This window comes from Notothenia rossii, assembly GCF_949606895.1.
Source record: "Notothenia rossii genome assembly, chromosome: 9".
Taxonomy (NCBI): Eukaryota; Metazoa; Chordata; class Actinopteri; order Perciformes; family Nototheniidae; genus Notothenia; species Notothenia rossii.
The window spans coordinates 79,152,514-79,173,983 of NC_136907.1; the positions used below are offsets into that span (position 1 = coordinate 79,152,514).

The following is a 21,470-nucleotide window of genomic DNA, read 5'->3' on the forward strand; positions in this document are numbered from 1 at the left end:
CTGTCAGAGCTGGTTTGTGAAGTATTGAGAGAATAATGTTGTGTATTCTTCACTCATTCTACTGGTTTAGTGTTAAAAACTGCAGCAGTTTACCAAATGACAAAGGTATGAATATTTTGCAAAGGATCACTGATGACTGAGATGTTGTATGTGAGTTGCAATGTGTGAGCTAATTTAGGCCAGGTGCTGTGAAACAGAGAAAGATCAACTTTCATTTAAAACCTTGAAATACAGCACCCCCATGTGGCTGGTAAACAGTGGTTGAAGAAGAAAGGGAACATAATATTCTAAGGTATACATTCATCATTTTTATTCAAGAAATATTACAATACCATTATCAGTACATGAAGTACCAACACTTAGCCCATTAGGTGACATAAGACCCCATCTGAGTGTTCTATATATTTTTTTTTGTTGTGTGCTAGTTTTCATTTCATTTCAAACCTTTATTTATCCAGGTGTATCCCATTGAGATCATTGATCTCTTTTTCAAGGGAGACCTGCTCAAGTAGGTTCCACATGAAACATAAGAACATGAACAGAACGACAAAAAGGACATCATACAGCATCATTACAGGGATTACAATTTACATAACTATCCACATGAACAGGTACCAACAGCTTCCGATTGAGTAGCATCCAACCGAGCTTTAAATACATTTAGTGGCACCAGATTGCTCAGCTTCCATTTCAATTGCAGATTATTCCAAGACAGAGGAGCTGTGCATCTAACAGCTATCTTCACGACAGTCCTAGCAGTTGGCACATTAAAAAAAAAAAACAGCATGCGATCTCAGGCAGTAGCCACTTACAATTCGCCGTGAGATCAGGGAGTAGATGTAGGATGGAAGTTTCCCTAACATGGCTTTGTATATAAAAATGTACCAGTGACTGAGCCTCCGTACAGTTAGCGAAGGCAAACCAGCCCTTGCATACAGGGTACAGTGATGGGTTAATGCTTTACAGTTTGTCACAAATCTCAGAGCACTGTGATACGCAGAATCAAACTTGTTCAGGCAATTGGCAGGTGCATTCATATACATCAGATCACCATAGTCCAGCACAGGTCAAAAGTTCACAATGACTAGCCTTTTCCTGGCCTCAAGAGAGAAACGGGACTTATTCCTGTAGAAGAAACCTAGGCTAACCCTCAGCTTTTTAAGCAGGTTATTGACATGACGTTTAAAAGAGAGACAATCATCAAGCCAGATACCAAGGTATTTGTAACAGGTAACCACTTCAATTTTTATTCCTTGCGTAGTTACAATATCTACAACAAGCTATGGTGTCTTTTTAGCTTTTGAAAAGAGCATTACCTTGGTTTGATCAACATTTAAAAGAAGCTTTAGTTCAGAGAGCTGAGTCTGAATAATGTTAAAAACAGCTTGCAATTCAACAACAGCCTCCTGAATGGAGGGACCTGTACAGTACATTACGGTATCATCCGCATAAAAATGTAAAGTAGCTTCATCAACATTTTCACCTAAACTGTTGATGTAGATGGAGAATACAAGTAGACCTAAAACAGAACCTTGAGGAACACCATTACTAATGTTTAACCACTCAGAAGACAGCCCATCAAAGTGAACACATTGGGACCTTTCAGAGAGGTAGTTCACAAACCACCCCACTGCATGGCTGGATATGCCAATACTGAGTAGCCTCTGCTTTAAGATGTGATGATCGACGGTGTCAAACGCTTTGGACAGGTCAATAAACAGAGCTGCACAACTCTGCTTATTATCTAAAATACTCGTAATGTCATTCACCACTTTCATTGTGGCAGTGATGGTGCTGTATTGCTTTCTGAAGCCTGACTGATGTTTAGACAGGATGTCATGTTTACATAAAAACTCCTTTACCTGTTCACTCACTAAGCGTTCAAGAACCTTAGCCAGAACTGATAATTTAGAGATGGGCCTATAATTATTTAATAAAGTGGCCTCCCCACCTTTTAGTAGAGGCAGGACATACGCTGACTTCCACAATTTTGGAATTGTATTTGTGCTGAGGGAGAGGTTAAAAAGAGAAGTGAGAGGTGGAGCAATAAAATATGCAGCTATCTTTAAAAAGAAAGGTTCTACGTTGTCCAGGCCAGCCGGTTTCTTAGGATCTAACTTGGTTAAAGCTTCATGAACAACATCAACAGTAAAAGGAGTAAAACTAAAAGGGTTTTCCAAAACACGTTTTTCAGAGTCACAGACTGTGGTGTTCACAGAAGCAGAGTTAGTGACAGAATCAAAACAGAGAGCCACAGGACACAAAATGCTCATTAAAGCAATTTAACATAGTGTCCCTGTCCGATATAGTGCCAGATGCTGTGGTAATGCACGGAGGTAGCTCATTACGGATATCACCGGTGGATATCGATTTTATGGCTTTCCAAACTTTTCCAGGATTATTCAGGTTTTCTGTGGTAACTGACAGATAATACTTCGACTTAGCACTTTTGACATGTGAAGTGAAGCTATTTCTTAGCTGCCTAAAACGCAGCCATTCTACCTCTGAGCCTGATTTCCTAGCCTTTGCCCAGGCCTTGTTTCTCTCATGAAGGAGACTGGACAGTTCAGCAGAAAACCAGGGATTGTCTCGTCCCTTTACTCTAAATGTACGCAGGGGTGCATGTCTATCAATGATCTCCATAAAACCAAGATAAAAATAAGACCATGCAGTTTCTACATCAGCACACAGATCGATTTTACCCCAATCAAACCCAAACAGATCATGAACAAAACCCTGCTCCACAAAATGTTTTATGTCTCTCTTAATAATAATACGAGGTTTAACCTTTTGGACCTTAGTGTCCCTAATTGTGGCTACAACACAGTGATCACTCAGATCATTTGCAAAGACTCCCACAGATGAGTATTTATGGGGAACATTAGTTAGAATGAGATCAATTAGGGAGAATTTATTTGGGGACTTAATGTTAGGGCGAGTAGGACTGTCTATAATCTGAGTAACATTCAGAGAGATACAAAGGTTTTTAAAATCCTCTGACACAGAAGTTAACCAGTCACAGTTAAAATCACCAAGCAGCACTATTTCCTTGTAGTCAAGTTGAGATAAAAGTTTTGCGAAAGAAGATAAAGAGTCCTTGACAGCTGAGGGGGGTCTGTAGCAGCCCACCACCATGACCTGTTGACCCTTTGCTACTTTGATATTTAAGGCTACAAATTCTAGTTGTTTACTGATAGATTTGGAAAACATCTTGGTTACACAAAACTTATTTTTCACATAAATGGCAACGCCACCACCTTTTTTAGGACGGTCGGTACGATGTACATTACAACCATTTAAGTAGATGTCAGAGGCCAAAATGGATTTATCTCGCCACGTTTCTGATAAGACAATGACATCAGCATCAGTCGAGCTCGCCCAAATGCGGACAAAATCTAACTTAGGTAACAGACTGCGCACATTTAAGTGAATGAATCACAACCCAGATCTAGAATTAAAATCAGCAGGAGTAGCTATCTGACTACTACTGCTACTGGGCGGTCCAGGGTTTAGTTGTACATTCCCTGATAGTAATAATAACAAAAAAAACAAGCACCTTTTCCTCTTAACCGACACACATACATTGTCATCTGCTTTAAAGTCACCAGTAAACTCCGCGAAAGTGAGATTAGAGCTCAACCCACTGCTATAATCACACTCTCGACCTTGTTCTGACTTATGGTATTGAAATTGAGCAACCATTAGTCGAACCGCATAATCCTGCTTTATCCGACCATCTCTTAGTAACTCTGAAGTACTGTTACTAGACTACAAAGCATTAGCCAAAAGCTCCTGCAGCAGAAACCTATCTGTTAGTGCTATAGCCAAATTTAAGGAAGAGATTCCACCAATACTTAACTCGATAGCATGTCTGTATGTAAGGGAGGAAACTTATACAAAATGTACACCACCCCAAATTGATCATGTTGTTGATAGTGCTACAGATGCGCTGCGAATAAAATTAGACTCTGTTGCTCCTTTGAAAAAGAAGAAAATAAAACATAGATTAGCTCCATGGCATAATGCCGAAACCCGCAAAATAAAGCAAAAGTCGAGGCAACTTGAAAGGATATGGCGTTCCACCAAACTTGAAGAATCTCGTTTAATTTGGTATATTACTCTCAATGAATATAAGAAAGCACTGCGTAAAGCGAGAGCAGCATACTACTCTTCATTAATAGATGAGAATAAGAATAATGCAAGATTTCTTTTCAGCACTGTAGCCAGTCTGACAGAGAGCCACAACTCGACTGAGCCTTCTATTCCCATAGCACTCAGTAGCAATGATTTTATGTGCTTTTTTAACGATAAAATTGTTACTCTTAGAAACAAAATCAATGACCTCTTGCCTTTGAACAGTATAGTGTTATCAACAGCTCCCAGAAACGTAAGTTCTAATATTACACTAGATAGTAAACTAGAATGCTTTTCAGCCATAAACCTTGAACAATTAAATTAAATGATTCTCTCTTATAAACCATCAACGTGTATCTTAGACCCGATTCCAACTAAGCTGTTAAATAAGTTTTTCCATTTATTAGCACTTCTTTATTAAATATTATGAATATGTCTTTATTATCAGGCTATGTTCCACAATCATTCAAAGTAGCAGTGATAAAACCGCTTCTTAAAAAGCACAACCTCGATCCAGAGGTTTTAGCCAACTATAGACCTATTTCTAATCTTCTGTTCCTCTCAAATATTCTTGAGAAAGCAGTCGCAAAACAGCTGTGTGATTACTTAAAAAACTATGATTTATTTGAAGATTTTCAGTCTGGCTTTAGAACACAACATAGCACAGAGACAGCTCTGGTTAAAGTCACAAATGACATTCTAATAGCCTCTGACAAGGGACTTGTCTCTATTCTTGTCTTACTCGATCTTAGTGCTGCATTTGATACTATCGACCATGATATCCTATTGCAAAGACTAGAGCACTTAGTTGAAATACAGGGAACTGCTTTAGGCTGGTTTAGGTCCTATCTGAATGCTCTCAGTTTGTACGTGTCAACGATGAATCTTCCACGCAAACCAAAGTTAGCCATGGAGTGCCACAGGGCTCAGTGCTTGGACCTATTTTGTTCACACTATATATGCTGCCGTTAGGCAATATTATAAGGAATCAATCTGTAAACTTTCATTGTTATGCGGATGATACTCAACTATATTTATCAATCAAGCCTGATGGAATTAATAATCTAAATAAAATTCAAGACTGCCTCAAGGACTTAAAAACGTGGATGACCTTACATTTTTTGATGTTAAACACGACCAAGACTGAAGTTATTGTACTTGGCCAGAAGAATCTACGAAACAAATTATCTAAAGACATACTAACTATGGATGGCAATAATTTGGCCTCCAGTGAGACTTTAAGGAATCTTGGTGTTATATTTGATCAGGATTTATCCTTTAACACCCACATAAAATCAATTTCAAAGACCGCCTACTTCCATCTACGTAACATTGCAAAAATCAGGCATATCTTGCCTCAAAACGATGCAGAGAAACTAGTCCATGCATTTGTTACTTCAAGGCTGTATTATTGTAACTCCTTATTATCAGGGTGTACCAAGAAGTCAGTCAAGTCGCTTCAGCTGATTCAAAATGCTGCAGCTCGTGTACTAACCAGAGTTAGGAAAAGGAACCACATTACTCCTGTTCTGGCTGCCTTACACTGGCTCCCTATAGAACACAGGATAGAATTTAAAATTCTTCTTCTCGCCTACAAAGCCCTTAATGGGCAGGCGCCATCTTACCTTAAAGAACTCATTATACCCTACTGTCCTACTAGGGCATTGCGTTCCAAGAATGCAGGGTTGTTGGTTGTTCCTAGAGTCTCTAAAAGTACAATGGGAGCCAGAGCCTTTTCTTATCAAGCTCCACTTTTGTGGAATCAGCTTCCAGTTTGTGTTCGGGCGGCAGACACCCCATCCGTTTTTAAGAGTGCGCTTAAGACCTTCCTTTTTGATAAAGCTTATAGTTAGGGCTGATTAGATTCAGCCCCTAGTTTTGCTGATATAGGCTTAGTTTGTCGGGGGACATCTTACTTCTTCCTTCTCTCTGTCTATACCTGTGTACTCTCATGTTCCGATTAACCCAGCTTCCCCAAATGTCTTTCTTTTTGGTGTCTATATACGCCGGGATCCGGAGTCATGGATGATCCTGCGATCCTGTGTCATGGATCGCGAGTCCTGGATCTTGAGTCGTGGCTGTGGTCCTGGATCATAAGTCCTGGATGGATATCCTCGTGGATTCATCTTCCTATTATACACACATTTGGACTACCTATGTTGCAAATGTATTATCTTTTCAATGTACACACGGCATCTATTGCACATCTGTCCGTCCTGGGAGAGGGATCCCTCCTCTGTTGCTCTCCCTGAGGTTTCTCCCATGTTCCCCTTTAAACTGTGGGTTTTCTCCGGAAGTTTTTCTTTGTACGATGTGAGGGTCTAAGGACAGAGGGTGTCGTATTGTCATACTGATATTCTGTACAAACTGTGAAGACCACTGAGACAAATGTAACATCTGTGATATTGGGCTATATAAATAAACATTGATTGATTGATTGATTGATTGAGTCAGGCTGGAGGAGAGAGGAGGAGTCAGGCCGGAGGAGAGAGCAGGAGTCAGGCCGGAGGAGAGAGCAGGAGTCAGGCCGGAGGAGAGAGGAGGAGTCAGGCCGGAGGAGAGAGGAGGAGTCAGGCCGGAGGAGAGAGCAGGAGTCAGGCCGGAGGAGAGAGGAGGAGTCAGGCGGGAGGAGAGAGTACAGGGTAAGACGTACAGACAAGGAATCTGATCCTGGGTCTGCGGCCATTTCTGCCTGTGTGGTTGAAGGACCCTCAGGTTCAACTGCCAAAGTCACTTTTGAGAAGAAAAAAAAGTAGAGGCATGGTGAATAAATGACCAAGTATAATCCTCCATATACATTTATAATCTGAGTAATTACAGCTAAAAATGAAACTACAAATATTGATTGTTTTTTATGAATCAAGCATTTAAGACTTCAATGTTAGGGGGATAAAACCAGTGCAGCAATCCATCAGTAGTTGTGCTGCTAAGCTTTTACGAAAAACATAGTCCCACAAAACGTAATGTTATTATTAGTATTGTTATCAGTATATAAGTAAGGGTGATTATTAGTTGATTCATTGTCAACTTTAAAATGATTGACCAACTGTTTCTATAATTGATTATCGTTTTGAGTAATCCTTTAAGTAAAAACATGTCATAATTAGATTCTCACATGTGAACAATTTCTTTGTATTTTCCTTCTAGTTAAAGTTCCCATGTCATGGCCTTTTCTACTGATCATAATTCCATTGTTGAGGTCTATTAGAATAGATTTACAGTGTGTGTGTGAGCCGGTACATCACTATGCCTGTTAAATCACTATACTCAGGAAGAAAAAAATGGAAAAAGGGAGCATAGACAGGTATTTTCTGTGTTAGAGTTTTACTCGCTACAGGGTGTAATTTGAGGGTTTGTGACTCTGCAGACCGTTTACATGCAGAAAAACCTTCATAACACACAAGGGGACGGGTGATAACCAGAAAAGCATGACATGGGACCTTTAACTGACAAAACAAGACATAACAACATATTTGTACTACTTGGTAAACAGTGATTCACATTTTTTTTTTACATTTAAAACAAAATAACTGAGCAATTAATTTACAAAAAATGTTGAAATTGCTGAATGACTTTTGGCTTAAAATATAGAATGCAGATTTTTATACTTTACCATTAAGAAGGCTTTCGTAAATCCTCTTTATGGTAACAAGTGCATTGTTACCATCTTCTGTCTCAATTTGCCATGGACAGAGGCAATCGGACCCAAAACCCTTTGTGCCTCTCTTGGCAAGAAGGAGGATGGGATGCCGCTCAAGAAGTTTCCATTTGTGGAGCTGGAACACAATGGACACAAAAAAACAAGAAATATTGTGTACATAACAGCTCTAAACATTTTCACACACCTAAAGCTATTAGAACTCCATTTATTTTTGCATAAGTGAAAAATGCACTGATGTGATACGTGTGCACATTGAGGAAGGCACCCCACCATTAACCAGGTGTGATTTTAGACCCATTTTAGGGGAGCCCCTAAAAAACAACATGAAAAAAAGCTCAGGTTCACTTTGAGGTTTTTTTGCATGGTTATTTTGATATGGGTCTATTTAACTCTCACATTCAGATATCTGAATAAGCTACATTTAGCTTTGAAATATGTCAGCAAGCTATAACCAGTCATTTCAGGTTCAAAGTTCTGCATTAACTCAAAGATATTAATGACTACAGCACTTCAGATGTAAAGCTGGTGTTACAGGTACATTTTGAAATGACTGGTCGAACACGGCTCAAAGTCAGAGACTCTGGTAAGCTAAATTAAAGTGCTTTTAAGGGCCTCTTTATTAATACAAACTCTTTCCAGGACTTGATTGTCTTTCAAGCACTATATTAATATTGGCTGGTTTTTGGCAGAGTTGAGCCAATGTTAATCTATCTATATTCAGCCCAAACATTTTGTATCTTTATTTATTTTTAATTCATTATTTAGATCTTTACATTTGATTCTGTGACATCCTTGGTTTTACCATTTATTCAAAATGTGTATGATATTTCATTTATTTTACTTTTGGAAACCATAGTCACATAATTCTGTGTTTGCCATACCATGAAGGTCCAAAATAAAATATAAAACACCAAAATGCAGTTTTTTTGTAAGATTTAATTAGATAAAATGTACATTGAAGCTCTCTAGAAATCGCCACTGGCCTGAACTATGTTACTTCTGGTTAAGAAATAATGTTTTACTAAAACTGGGCGCCTGCAAGTACAAACACTATCTAACATCAGTTTGAAAACATGTGTTATGCCTTTACAGATTTAAATACAACGGTGACAACAATTTTGCTTAACACATCTCATGAAGTTCATTAATCATGCACTAGTCTGTACTTCTCCCATAAACTTAATTAAGACATTTGGATTCTTTTAAAAAAGTAAATGAGGGTGACTGTTGGAAAGTACACATTGATTAAGTAATATAACAATTTGTATAAAAAGATTAAGATCAGGGATTATTTACACACTATTTTATGACGACTGATATCTGCAAGAAAACAAAAAGTACCAGTAGATTTGTTGAGTCATAAACTTTGTTGACACTGTTTTTTTTGTTACGTGGCCTTCCACTCCTGTGCAACCTTTCCCTTTTGCTTCGATAGTTTCTCCTTGTAGGGTTGGTTGGCACCACATTGCCTGCATTTCCTGCTGGCTACTCCTATTTTGTGTTTGCAAGTCTGGCGCACTTTTTGAGTAGGCATCTGTAACAGAAACACAGATAAGGGAATAAAACAAATAAGAATACTATACTAAAAATGTTTACAGGATTCTTCCAGGATGCGCGGAAAAGGTAGGACCCAAATGCAGAATTTAACAAAAAGCGAGCTTTATTAAATCATAAAAGCTGTGGAAAAAAGGCAGTATCCAAAATATCCCAAAAAACAAACGAGCAGCACAAGGAACACGGACCGTGGAAACAATGAACCGACATGGAACACAGGGGAAGACTAGACTAAATACACAGAAGGGTAATCACAGGACAAGATACAACTGGGCAGGGGAGGGAGAAACACAAGGGCAACAGGTGAACACAATGAGACAATCAGACACACCGGGGAAACTAACGACAGGGAGGAGGACCGGACAAAACACAAGGAGGAAGACAAAACACCGAATTAACAGACTTACAAAACCCATAACCAGACAGACAACACTAAAACCGTGACATGAACCTGGGAGTGTGGCAGGACCCCCGGCAGAAGAGTTGACGGCGGGACGCCCAGAGGAACAGGACATAGGATTGGCAGGACCCCCGGCAGGAGAGTAGTCGGCGGGACCCCCAACGGGACAGGAAATAGGGTTGGCAGGACCCCCGGCAGGAGAGTAGTTGGCGGGACCCCCAACGGGACAGGACATAGGGCTGGCAGGACCCCCGGCAGAAGAGTAGTCGGCGGGGCCTCCAACGGCACAGGACATAGGGTTGGCAGGACCCCCGGCAGAAGAGTAGTCGGCGGGGCCCCCAACGGGACAGGACATAGAGTAGGGACTTGAGAGGTGACTCGAGAGGGCTCTCGAGAGGTGACTCGAGAGGTGACTCGAGAGGGCTCTCGAGAGGTGACTTGAGAGGGAACTCGAGAGGAGACTTGAGAGGTGACTTGAGAGGGAACTCGAGAGGTGACTTGAGAGGGCTCTCGAGAGGTGACTTGAGAGGGAATCTGAGAGGTGGCTTGAGAGGGAACTCGAGAGGAATCTCGAGAGGGGACTTGAGAGGTGCCTCAAAAGGGGACTCAAGAGGGGACTCGAGAGGAGACTCGAGAGGAGACTTGAGAGATGACTCGAGAGGGGACTCGAGAGGGAACTCGAGAGGTGACTTGAGAGGGCTCTCGAGAGGTGACTTGAGAGGGCTCTCGAGAGGTGACTCGAGAGGGGACTCGAGGGGGAAACTGAGAGGTGGCTTGAGAGGGAACTCGAGAGGGGACTTGAGAGATGACTTGAGAGGGAACTCGAAAAGTGTCTTGAAAGGGGACTTGAGAGGGGACTCGAGAGGCGACTCGAGAGGTGACTTGAGAGGGGACTCGAGGGGGAAACTGAGAGGTGGCTTGAGAGGGAACTCGAGAGGAGTCTCGAGAGGGGACTTGAGAGGTGACTTGAGAGGGAACTCGAGAAGTGTCTTGAAAGGGGACTCGAGAGGTGACTCGAGAGGGGACTTGAGAAGAGACTTGAGAGGGGACTCGAGAGGTGACTCGAGAGGGGACTTGAGAAGAGAATTGAGAGGGGACTCGAGAGGGGACTCGAGAGGGGACTCGAGAGGGGACTCGAGAAGTGTCTTGAAAAGGCACTCGAGAGGAGACTTGAGAGGTAACTGGAGAGGAAACTTGAGAGATGACTCAAGAGGGAACTCGAGAGGGGACTCGAGAGATGACTTGAGAGGGAACTCGAGAGGGGACTCGAGAGGGGACTTGAGAAGTGTCTTGAAAGGGGACTCGAGAGGGGACTCCAGAGGGGACTTGAGAGGCAACTGGAGAGGTGACTTGAGACGGTCGGTCCACCGACAGGACACGGGGAGCTGGCGTCGGCTCGAGCTAGCCTGAACTTGCGACCCCTTCTCTTAGGAGCCTTTTGGAGGCTCCGTGGACCTCCGAAAGCCAGACGAGTTCCCGAGAACGGCTCCTGGACAGGAGCAGGACATGGGGAAGAAGCAGGGGTTGACTCTGGACGGAACACACCGAGACGTTTGTAGTCAGCAGGCTGGAAATCACACACTGAGAGAAAGTTCAAAATCCAGCCAGGTAAGAATTTCACCAAGTCTAGCTTCTCCATGGCCAACCGGTGCGCCTCTACCAGAGCGGCTTCCTTCTGCCGAACACTTCCACCAATCAACGCAGCAAGCCAGATAAAAGGTAAAATGCTGTAATTCTACCTCAAATGGATAATCTGCTGGGTCCATTTGTGGTCGGTTCATTCTGTCAGGATGCGTGGAAAAGGTAGGACCCAAATGCAGAATTTAACAAAAAGCGAGCTTTATTAAATCATAAAAGCTGTGGCAAAAAGGCAGTATCCAAAATATCCAACAACAAAAAAACGAGCAGCACAAGGAACACGGACCGGGGAAACAATGAACCGACATGGAACACAGGGGAAGACTAGACTCAATACACAGAAGGGTAATCAGAGGACAAGACACAGCTGGGCAGGGGAGGGAGAAACACAAGGGCAACAGGTGAACACAATGAGACAATCAGACACACCAGGGAAACTAACGACAGGGAGGAGGACCAGACAAAACACAAGGAGGAAGACAAAACACAAGGAGGAAGACAAAACACCGAATTAACAGACTTACAAAACCCGACACCAATCTCCCGGGGGGAGGTCACTGAGGTCGTCAAACAACTTCACAGTGGCAAAGCCCCGGGGGTGGATGAGATCCGCCCAGAAATGCTGAAGGCTCTGGGTGTTGAGGGACTGTCATGGTTGACACGTCTCATCAACGTTGCGTGGAAGTCGGAAACAGTACCGAAGGAGTGGCAGACCGGAGTGGTGGTTCCCCTTTTCAAAAAGGGGGATCAGAGGGTGTGTGCCAATTACCGAGGCATCACACTACTCAGCCTCCCCGGGAAAGTTTACTCTAAGGTACTCGAAAGGAGGGTCAGGCCGATTGTCGAACCTCAGATTGAGGAGGAACAATGCGGATTCCGTCCCGGTCGTGGAACGACGGATCAGCTTTTTACTCTCGCAAGGATCCTGGAGGGGGCCTGGGAGTATGCTTATCCAGTCTACATGTGTTTTGTAGACTTGGAGAAGGCGTATGACCGGGTTCCCAGGGAGTCACTGTGGGAGGTGCTGCGGGAGTATGGGGTGAGGGGGTCTCTACTCAGGGCCATCCAATCTCTGTACTCCCAAAGCGAGAGCTGTGTCCGGGTCCTCGGCAGTAAGTCGGACCCATTTCAGGTGAGGGTTGGCCTCCGCCAGGGCTGCGCTTTGTCACCAATCCTGTTTGTAATATACATGGATCGGATTTCGAGGCGTAGTCGTGGGGGAGGGGGTCTGCAGTTCGGTGGACTAAGGATTGCACCACTGCTTTTTGCAGATGATGTGGTTCTGATGGCTTCATCGGTCTGCGACCTTCAGCACTCACTGGATCGGTTCGCAACCGAGTGTGAAGCGGCTGGGATGAGGATCAGCACCTCCAAATCTGAGGCCATGGTTCTCAGCAGGAAACCGATGGACTGTCCACTCCAAGTAGGGAATGAGTCCTTACCCCAAGTGAAGGAGTTCAAGTATCTCGGGGTCTTGTTCTCGAGTGAGGGAACAATGGAGCGTGAGATGGGTCGGAGAATCGGAGCAGCGGGAGCGGTACTGCAGTCTCTTTACCGCACCGTTGTGACGAAAAGGGAGCTGAGCCAGAAGGCAAAGCTCTCTGTCTACCGGGCCATTTTCGTTCCTACCCTCACCTATGGTCATGAAGGATGGGTCATGACCGAAAGAACGAGATCGCGGGTACAAGCGGCCGAGATGGGTTTTCTCCGCAGGGTGACTGGTGTCTCCCTTAGGGATAAGGTGAGAAGTTCGGTCATCCGGGAGGGACTCGGAGTTGAACCGCTCCTCCTTCGCGTCGAAAGGAGCCAGTTGAGGTGGTTCGGGCACCTAGTTAGGATGCCACCTGGGCGCCTCCCTAGGGAGGTGTTCCAGGCACGTCCAGCTGGGAAGAGACCAAGGGGTAGACCTAGGACCAGGTGGAGGGATTATATCTCTTCGCTGGCCTGGGAGCGCCTTGGGATCCCCCAGTCAGAGCTGGTTGATGTGGCCAGGGAAAAGAAAGTTTGGGGCTCTCTGCTGGAACTGCTACCTCCGCGACCCGACCACGGATAAGCGGGAGAAGATGGATGGATGGATGGATGGACAAAACCCATAACCAGACAGACAACACTAAAACCGTGACATAAACTTGGAATTGTGACAGATTCATGTATTTTATCATGAAAAATCTTGTTAAAACAATGAACTCATGTTTTTTTATCTTTTAGATAGGATGAACAAAAATCACAAGAGTAAGGAAAAAATGGTCATACAGAGTCAGTCACATGTTTAAAGTGACTGTTATGGACAACCCTAATCCATCAATATCTGGTTGATCCAAAAGTTGATAATCCATCATCACAGAACTAATACTAAAATCATCATTACCAGGGGTGTATTGCTAATTCTGTAAGTTCCGCATGCGTGCACGCGCAGTTGTGGCTCGTTTTGAAGCTTATGTAACTACTGTCAATTAACACTCAAACCAGAATCAACAAAGAACGGTCGTTTATTAAGTCTGCATTATTGAATAAATGTGTGATTCTTACAGTAAATGCTGGACACAGCTGCTTGATAGTTTATAAAGGTCCTTCACTGATCACTTAAGTAACTCCCTCCTGCTGAGGTACAAAGGTTACTATATAAAAAGTGTGCACATTTATTTAGTATCCTATCCATGTGAATATGTTTTAAGTGGGGGTGGACCTCACGTCCTCTAGGGGGGTCCGGAGGCCCCCGGGAAGTTAAATGCATCAATCTTGTGCACTTTGAGGGCGAAATTAACTATGGATACATCTGTCAACACCCATATGAAACTTAACTGTATACATTTCAATAATTTAAAAAAATGATAAGAATATGAATAATACTTTTTTTTATTTATCTTTGTGCATATGTAACTATTTACTCTTTAAAAAAAAAAAATTATTTGTTGTATGTCCAATAGTATGAATTGTAATGATTTCATCGATGTTTTGCATTCATTCGATTTTTTTTAGGGTGCTGCGTGACGTTAAACCTGCGACCTACAACCTGTGACCTATGAACCTGTATTTGTATGCTACCGAAGGAGCTATTGAACCTAATAACTTGAGGCCTGTTTCCGACTCCTATTGTGGAACATTACAATAATATAAAATTGTGCCTTGGAAATATGGGCTTCCATATTTGGTGACCAAACTGTTTCAGACCCACTGAGATAACTTAGACTAAAGTTAACTGTGTAAACATTACATTACCTACATTAGCCTCTCAGCCTATCCGTTATCATAGCTAGCTAGCACCAGATGCTAACAACCATCCCTGTTTTAGGTGCCGGAGCGGTGTTCCGGCAGCATTACACCCCTGATGACTCTTCACTTAATACATAAATAGTAGGGGTGTAACGGTACACGTACCCATACCGAAATTATTCGGTACGGGCCCTTCGGTTCGGTACACGTGTGTACCGAAGTGTTCCGAACGATTATAACGTTAAACGTAAAAAATTGAGAACAACTTTTTGGAAGTAATCTCAGGTGCTGCGTCGCAGCATTCAGAGTAATTTGCTCACATTGGGTTCAACGCGTCATAGAGCGAGCAAGTCATTTCATTGGAGGAGAGGCATACTATGAGAGCTGGTCACAGGGATGCGTTCAAATTTAGTCAGTAATTTGAGGAACTGTCGAAATGGTGAACGCAGATACAGTTGAGCTCGAAAATCCTCCAGCATCATTGAAGTCTCCGGTTTGGGAACATTTTGGTTTTGCAGTTACGTACAAGGATGACGGACAAATACAGGTGGACCGAACCAAAGCTGTTTGTCGGCATTGTTCAACTAAAATTGGTTACGTGGCTGGCAATACATCAAACTTGCACACTCATTTGAAAAGGCATCACCCGAACGTGAATATCACCGGTACCAAGATAAAAAAGACTGAAGTGCAAACCCAACTCCCACTAGCATTTAAGCCTCCACCACTCGCAACAAGTTCAGACCGAGCCAAAGCTATTACAAACGCCAAATATCCTTATGTTGCCATGTTAGCAAAGCTCTACCTGGCTGTATCTGCTACCTCTGTCCCTAGAGAGAGTGTTCTCCACAGCAGGAGACATTGTTAGGGCCAGCAGATCTGCCCTTTCGGCAAGCAATGTGGACAAGTTCATTTTTCTTTAAAAAAACATGAAGATACAATGACAAGCAAGTCCTTATGTCAAACTGGCTGCTTAGGTACGAGTACAGTACAGTTCAAATACAGATGATTTCAGTTCATCGAAATGCTGCACCTTAATGTTTATTTCATTATATTTTGTATTTATTTGAGTGAATACATTATTCACAGTCTAATAATAATAACAATTTTTAAAAAAATAGTTTATGTTTTGTGATAATTGTTTCTGCTGTACCGAAAACGTACCGAACCGTGACCTAAAAACCGAGGTACGTACCGAACCGAAATGTTTGTGAACCGTTACACCCCTAATAAATAGTATTTAATATAGTTATAAAGAATATGACGTGTGATAACATTTGGATAAACCGCATGAACCGATGGATCACATAACTTCCATGCTCACGTTAACGTTAGCTGATTCTACTTTTGGCTAATTTAGCTTTGCTATCATTATTCCGAGGTAAACATAGTAATCTTAGTCACTGTACTAGACGACAAAATAAAACAACATAATACAGATCCCAAAATAAATATCCTTTTGATATCTGACTACTCACCTTTATTAGCTTGTCTGTAGGAAATAAATGGATGTTGTCAATGATGCAGTGACGAGTCCAAAAAACCCTGGTGAGTTAGCATTTTACCACTTCCGGTTCCCGCTCGGAGTCTTCTTCTTCTTCTTCTTCTTCGCTGCTAGAAATGAATAGGGGGAAAGATGATTAAAAACGCTGCTGTGGGTCGTATTTGGGTCGGAAAGCAATCGACCTATTTGGTCGTATTAGTTGGAGGACTTGTTGTCCTGCCCTAATGCCAAAGGAACTGCACACTGAATATATTTTGCCGTTTGATGTCTGTCTGGACCGCTGCGTAAAAAGGAGGGTTTCTGCCCCGTTACTTCTCCGCTGCTTTCTTGTTCCAGTCTGAAAAGTTTGCTTTTCAGCCCAACTGTATACTGTTTTTCTCAGACGCGGAGGGATACTGACTTGCTGTGAAAAGTAACTTACAATTCTACCGGTGGTATACGCTCAGTATATCACGGCTAAGAACCAATCACATTGCTTGATTTGACTTGTCCGTTTTATAACATGTTTTTTAGTTTGTATTGTGTGCTAGTAGTATAAGTAGCATTGTACATTGTAAAGATTTGAATTTTGCCCCCAAACAAAAGGCAAGTCCCCGCAAGTGACTGTTTACTCTTGGGCCCCACAAAATCCCTAATACAGGTAAACAAACTGATTTTAAATAAATTAAGCCACAGATTGAGTTTCAACATTTTATTGACATTCTTGAGTTTAATTAGATAACGTTTTGTCAATACATTTTGGTTTTGACATGTCTGAAACAAGTTGAAAATATTTTTCCCCTTTAGATAAATGCTCTTCTCTGAAAAGTTAAACATTTTTCCTCAAGCCCTTATCTTGTTTAAAATAAACATAAATAGTTCCAAGAAACTTATCCCTTTAGATACATGTGGTGATGCAAACTGCTTGGCTGTGTTTTCAGAAGAATTGGCATGCTACCAACAAATGTATTTACCAGATTTTCCTTAAAGTTCCTCTCCAAAGCTGTAGTGATTGGTTTTCCAAACCAAATAAAAAGTTCAGCTATTATTGAGATCATTAATGAGTTTAAAGAGCTTACGAAATGCTTTTAGCACCTGTTAGTGGGCTCAGTATATGATAGAGGTTGCATTTGTATTGTGAAATGTGCCATATGATTTTTTTATTATTGATGTATTTTTTTATAAATCACGATTATAACAGCATACAAATGTTGTCAGTTAGTAACGATCGTTCGTAGCTCTGGAAACAACAACTTTGGTCATTTCCGGCGGTGACGTCATGAGTAGAACACAGCTGAGCAGAACACAGCTGAGTCACCATTGTTTAAATGCCTTGAAGCGGCAAATATTAAAACAAAGGATGCACAACAACAAAACGCGAAGAATAATCGGCAAGCGATGTGTGGTATGGGGATGTGGGGCCGTCTCCAAATCTGGCTATGGGATGTTTTTGTGGCCAAAAAATTATCAAATGTCGCGTATATGGACCAAACAAGTGCGTCGTACGAGGGCGGACTTTGCTGGTCCAGGTAACCCGGGGTTGATGAAACCTACAATTTGTGGGCAGCACTTTGAAAGATCGTGTTTCGACCAGTCCACAATGCTCGCTAAGGAAATTGGATTAAAAAATAATTTCAAACTGAACAAAGATGCTGTTCCAACAATACTGCCAAGACCCCAAATGCCAGCACAAGCCACCACGCCGATTCCTACACGTCCCCGGATGCAGAGTCCTCCATTAAAGAGACGGCGAAATGCATTCGCCAAAAGGGAGAGAGTGAAGGTTAGCCGCGCTACTTGCTTTAAGCATAAAGCCTGAATCAAAATGACATGTCAAATCTCACACATTTATGAGTTGATGAAGTCATGATGCCATATATGATTGCATGCACTTTGCCCACAGCATTTATAGTAAAAGTATACCTCATAGGCCTACAACCGCTTCAAATTATGAAAAATTTCAATATTATTACATAGGTATTGGAAACTTTGTTCAATGAAGCCACTGACAGAACTGAGGATAGCGACAATCTATTGGACATCCACACTGGGGAGGAAGCAGGCGCGCCGGATTCATTTTAGAATTGGGGGGGCCAAAAAAAGTGCGTGTGTATGGCCCAATCCCAAACTACGCCCTAGACACTCCCCCTCCGTGACGGAGTGAACTCCGTGGAGTGACACATGAGGCTCCCTCCTGTCAGATGGAGGGAGTAAATACAGCGGCAAGCTTTGGGACAAACTCCCCTCTCTCCGGCAGAAACAGGAAATGCCGTAACGGCTACAACGGTTTCAAATCAGCATCTCTTTGACAAAAAATGTAAATGAATAACTCAAATAAAACTCCAAACATCTTTAATTGTGTTACTTTTTTGTAAAGCTCTTAGTTTTAAACCTGATGTTTATAAGCTTCTTGGTGTTTGCAACAGTCTGTAAATATACACAATTTTATAATAAAATGCACACATTCACCTTTTTCTAGACTAAACACAGGTATGATCCTAAGTAAAAAAAAAAATGAGGTTATCATGAGGTTGTTAACATCGTAATTTATCACTATCGTTTAGTGGTTTTGCAAAGTATTAACCACTCTGTTTTTGTACCATTCTGCGTTGAAGTACCTTCTCTTTGCCCAAATAATCTACTAGCGGTCTCGTCTCCTTTTTGCTGATAGTTAGCTGTACAGCTTTAACCGCCTCAATGTCCCGACAGCAAACCTCCATGCAGTTGGAACCAGCCTGTTTCGGTTCAACAACGGCGGCGGTGGGGTCGGCGGCAGTTTTGGCAGTTTCTGCGGCCGCAGACTAGAGCTGCTGCTTTTGGGTTCATCTGGCTGCGCTGTTTGAAGAAGGTCCAGCCTCCGGAGATGTGGTAGTCAGGGATGTGACCTTCCAGTTGTTAAATTTAAGTTTAGATTGACCGTATTTAGTTTTCTTCTGCGCTGGTTCTTCTGACATGTTTGCAAGTGTATATATTCTTTCTATCTCTAGGTTAACGGCTGACACACACAGCAGAACAACGTAACAAATAAAGTAAACAACGTAACAAATAAACAAATCTAAGCTTTTTTATTGGTTGTAATTTACATGGATACATTTGAATGGTGTGACAATGTCCTATTTGATTGGGTTAAAATGTACATATTCTTCCTGTTATGTCTGCCTGCTTTATTTGACCTAATGCAAAGTGACCTGCTCCATCAAAATCGTTCGCATTGACCCGAAGACACATTTTGATTCCTAGCTTTCTAATGAGATCAGGATTGTTTTTGTACTCCAAATATTAAGCAAAATATGCCACATTATATAATGACTGTTACAGAGTCATCGTTTTGAGAAAAAGGCCTTTAAAGTGTTTCTCTTCTCTGGAATCCATCGATCTGATTGATTATTAGCAGGGCAAATGATCAAAAATACTACGGAGGGAAGATATTTTCGTTTGGATTACTGCACTCACGGGAAACACCGGCTGTTGTTATGCCTGTTGTGACGTTAAATTACTCAGTTCTCCGCTTGTAATTATGCCATTACAAACTTCAAACCTGTATTTATCATCTGCATTTGCCGAAACAAGTTTAATATTCTGAAAGCCAAGACTTTGTTTATTTGAAATCAGATGAAAACGAACTGTAACGGACCCTGCCGTGTTATCTATGATTACTATGCCTTACATTCATAATTTCAGCGGGAGGGAGGGGGAGCGGCGCTGCGGAAGAGCAGAGTGGCCAGTGAGAGGCGAGCTGTGGTCTTCCCTTTACAAGCTTAAAAAATGCGTGTAGCTAATGAGATTGAATATATATAACAATACAAAATAACAAAATATACACAGCTAGATCGGATCGCGTTTTAGATGCGACTTTAGAGTAGAGGGGAATTATTGAAATGGGATTTGTACAGTGTTCCGCGCCGCATGTATATACGTGTGTGTTTGTGTATTTTTGCGTTTGTGTGTATTGTGTTTGTTTCCCGGGGAAAAGACTCACGAGAAACACCGGCTGTTGTTATGCCTGCAGTGACGTTAAATTACTCCGTTCTCCGCTTGTAATTATTCCGTTACAAGCTTCAAAGTTGTAGGCCTATTTATCATCTGAATTTGCCGAAACAAGTTTAATGTACTGAAAGCCAAGACTTTGCTTATTTGAAATCAGATAAAAACAAACTGTAACGGACCCTGCCGTGTTATCTATGATTACTATACACCTTACATTCATAATTTCAGCGGGAGGGAGGGGGAGCGGCGCTGAGGAACAGCAGAGTGGTGAGTGAGAGCTGTCATCTTCCCTTTACAAGCTTCAAACATGCCTGAAGCTAGTGAGACTGAATATAACAATCAAAAATAACAAAATGTACACAGCTAGATCAGATCGCGTTTTAGATGCGACTTTAGAGTAGAGGGGAATTATTGAAACGGGATTTGTACAGTTTTCCGCGGCATCTGCTGCTGCGAAAATGTGGGGCAGGGCTGAAAAGTGGGGGGGCCAATGGCCCCCTGGCCCCCCTGCTTCCGGCGCCCTTGGGAGGAAGCTGTGTCTACACCAGTAAGTATACAGAACGAACTGTGTAAAAATACAATTTGTATCTTCATCACATGTATGTACATAATTCATATATTTAATTGTTTGATTTTATAGCATTGCTCTCTCAATCAATTCAACCACATGTTGTATTATGAATGTTATTAGATATTATATTATGAATAAACTTGTGTTACCTTATTTACTAACGGTATCTCCGTAGTAAAACCGTAGTTTCGGGTTTCTGACTTGGCTCGTTGTCAGCCGGTGGCCAGCTGCCCAGACATTTCGAGGGGAAAAAGCATGAAAACGGGGCTTCGGGTGCCGTGGGAAGAACCTCCGTGTATTCACGTTCTTCACAGTAATCAGTTACATTGACACTGTATTGGATAGGCCTACAGACCAGCGCCATATAGATAGAATACAGACTACGGGGCTATTGATAGGTTGTCAATCTTATGTTTTTGAAAGTAGGCTAATACATTAACTGAAGGGGCTGGGCCGGGAGAGGGCGAGGTCTGCGTCAGAGGTCCACTCATCAGACAAGCTCCCTGAGAAAACCGTAATGAAAAAGTTTAGCAATGTTACGACTAGCATAATTTGCCCACGGCTGTGATTGACAACCTGGACAGCCAGTTAGAAGCTAGAATGCCAACCTAGAGAGCCAATCAGAACCTAGAATGGGCTGCAAGGTTGGCCAGACTATTATATTGTGCATAAAGTTAGATGCATTAGGATAGTCATATGCTCATGATATTCCAAGTTAAATTATATAATATTATCATTTTAAATAATAATATTCAATAATATTAAATAATAAGGACAGAGATTTGTGACCAATTCACTATTGCATTTATTTTATAGGCCTGAATTAGAC

The 21,470-nt window shown here is 42.1% G+C and overlaps 1 long non-coding RNA gene across 1 annotated transcript; it reads right to left on the reverse strand.

Moving 5' to 3' along the window:
* Positions 1-295: 295 nt before the first annotated feature.
* LOC307018345 lies at positions 296-21,061 on the reverse strand. The gene is made up of 5 exons (XR_013802416.1): positions 20,791-21,061; positions 16,079-16,214; positions 9,137-9,329; positions 7,748-7,910; positions 296-6,867 (listed from the first exon to the last, which is right to left on the reverse strand). It is a non-coding gene; the product is annotated as an uncharacterized lncRNA (long non-coding RNA).
* Between the last annotated feature and the right edge of the window lie 409 nt (positions 21,062-21,470).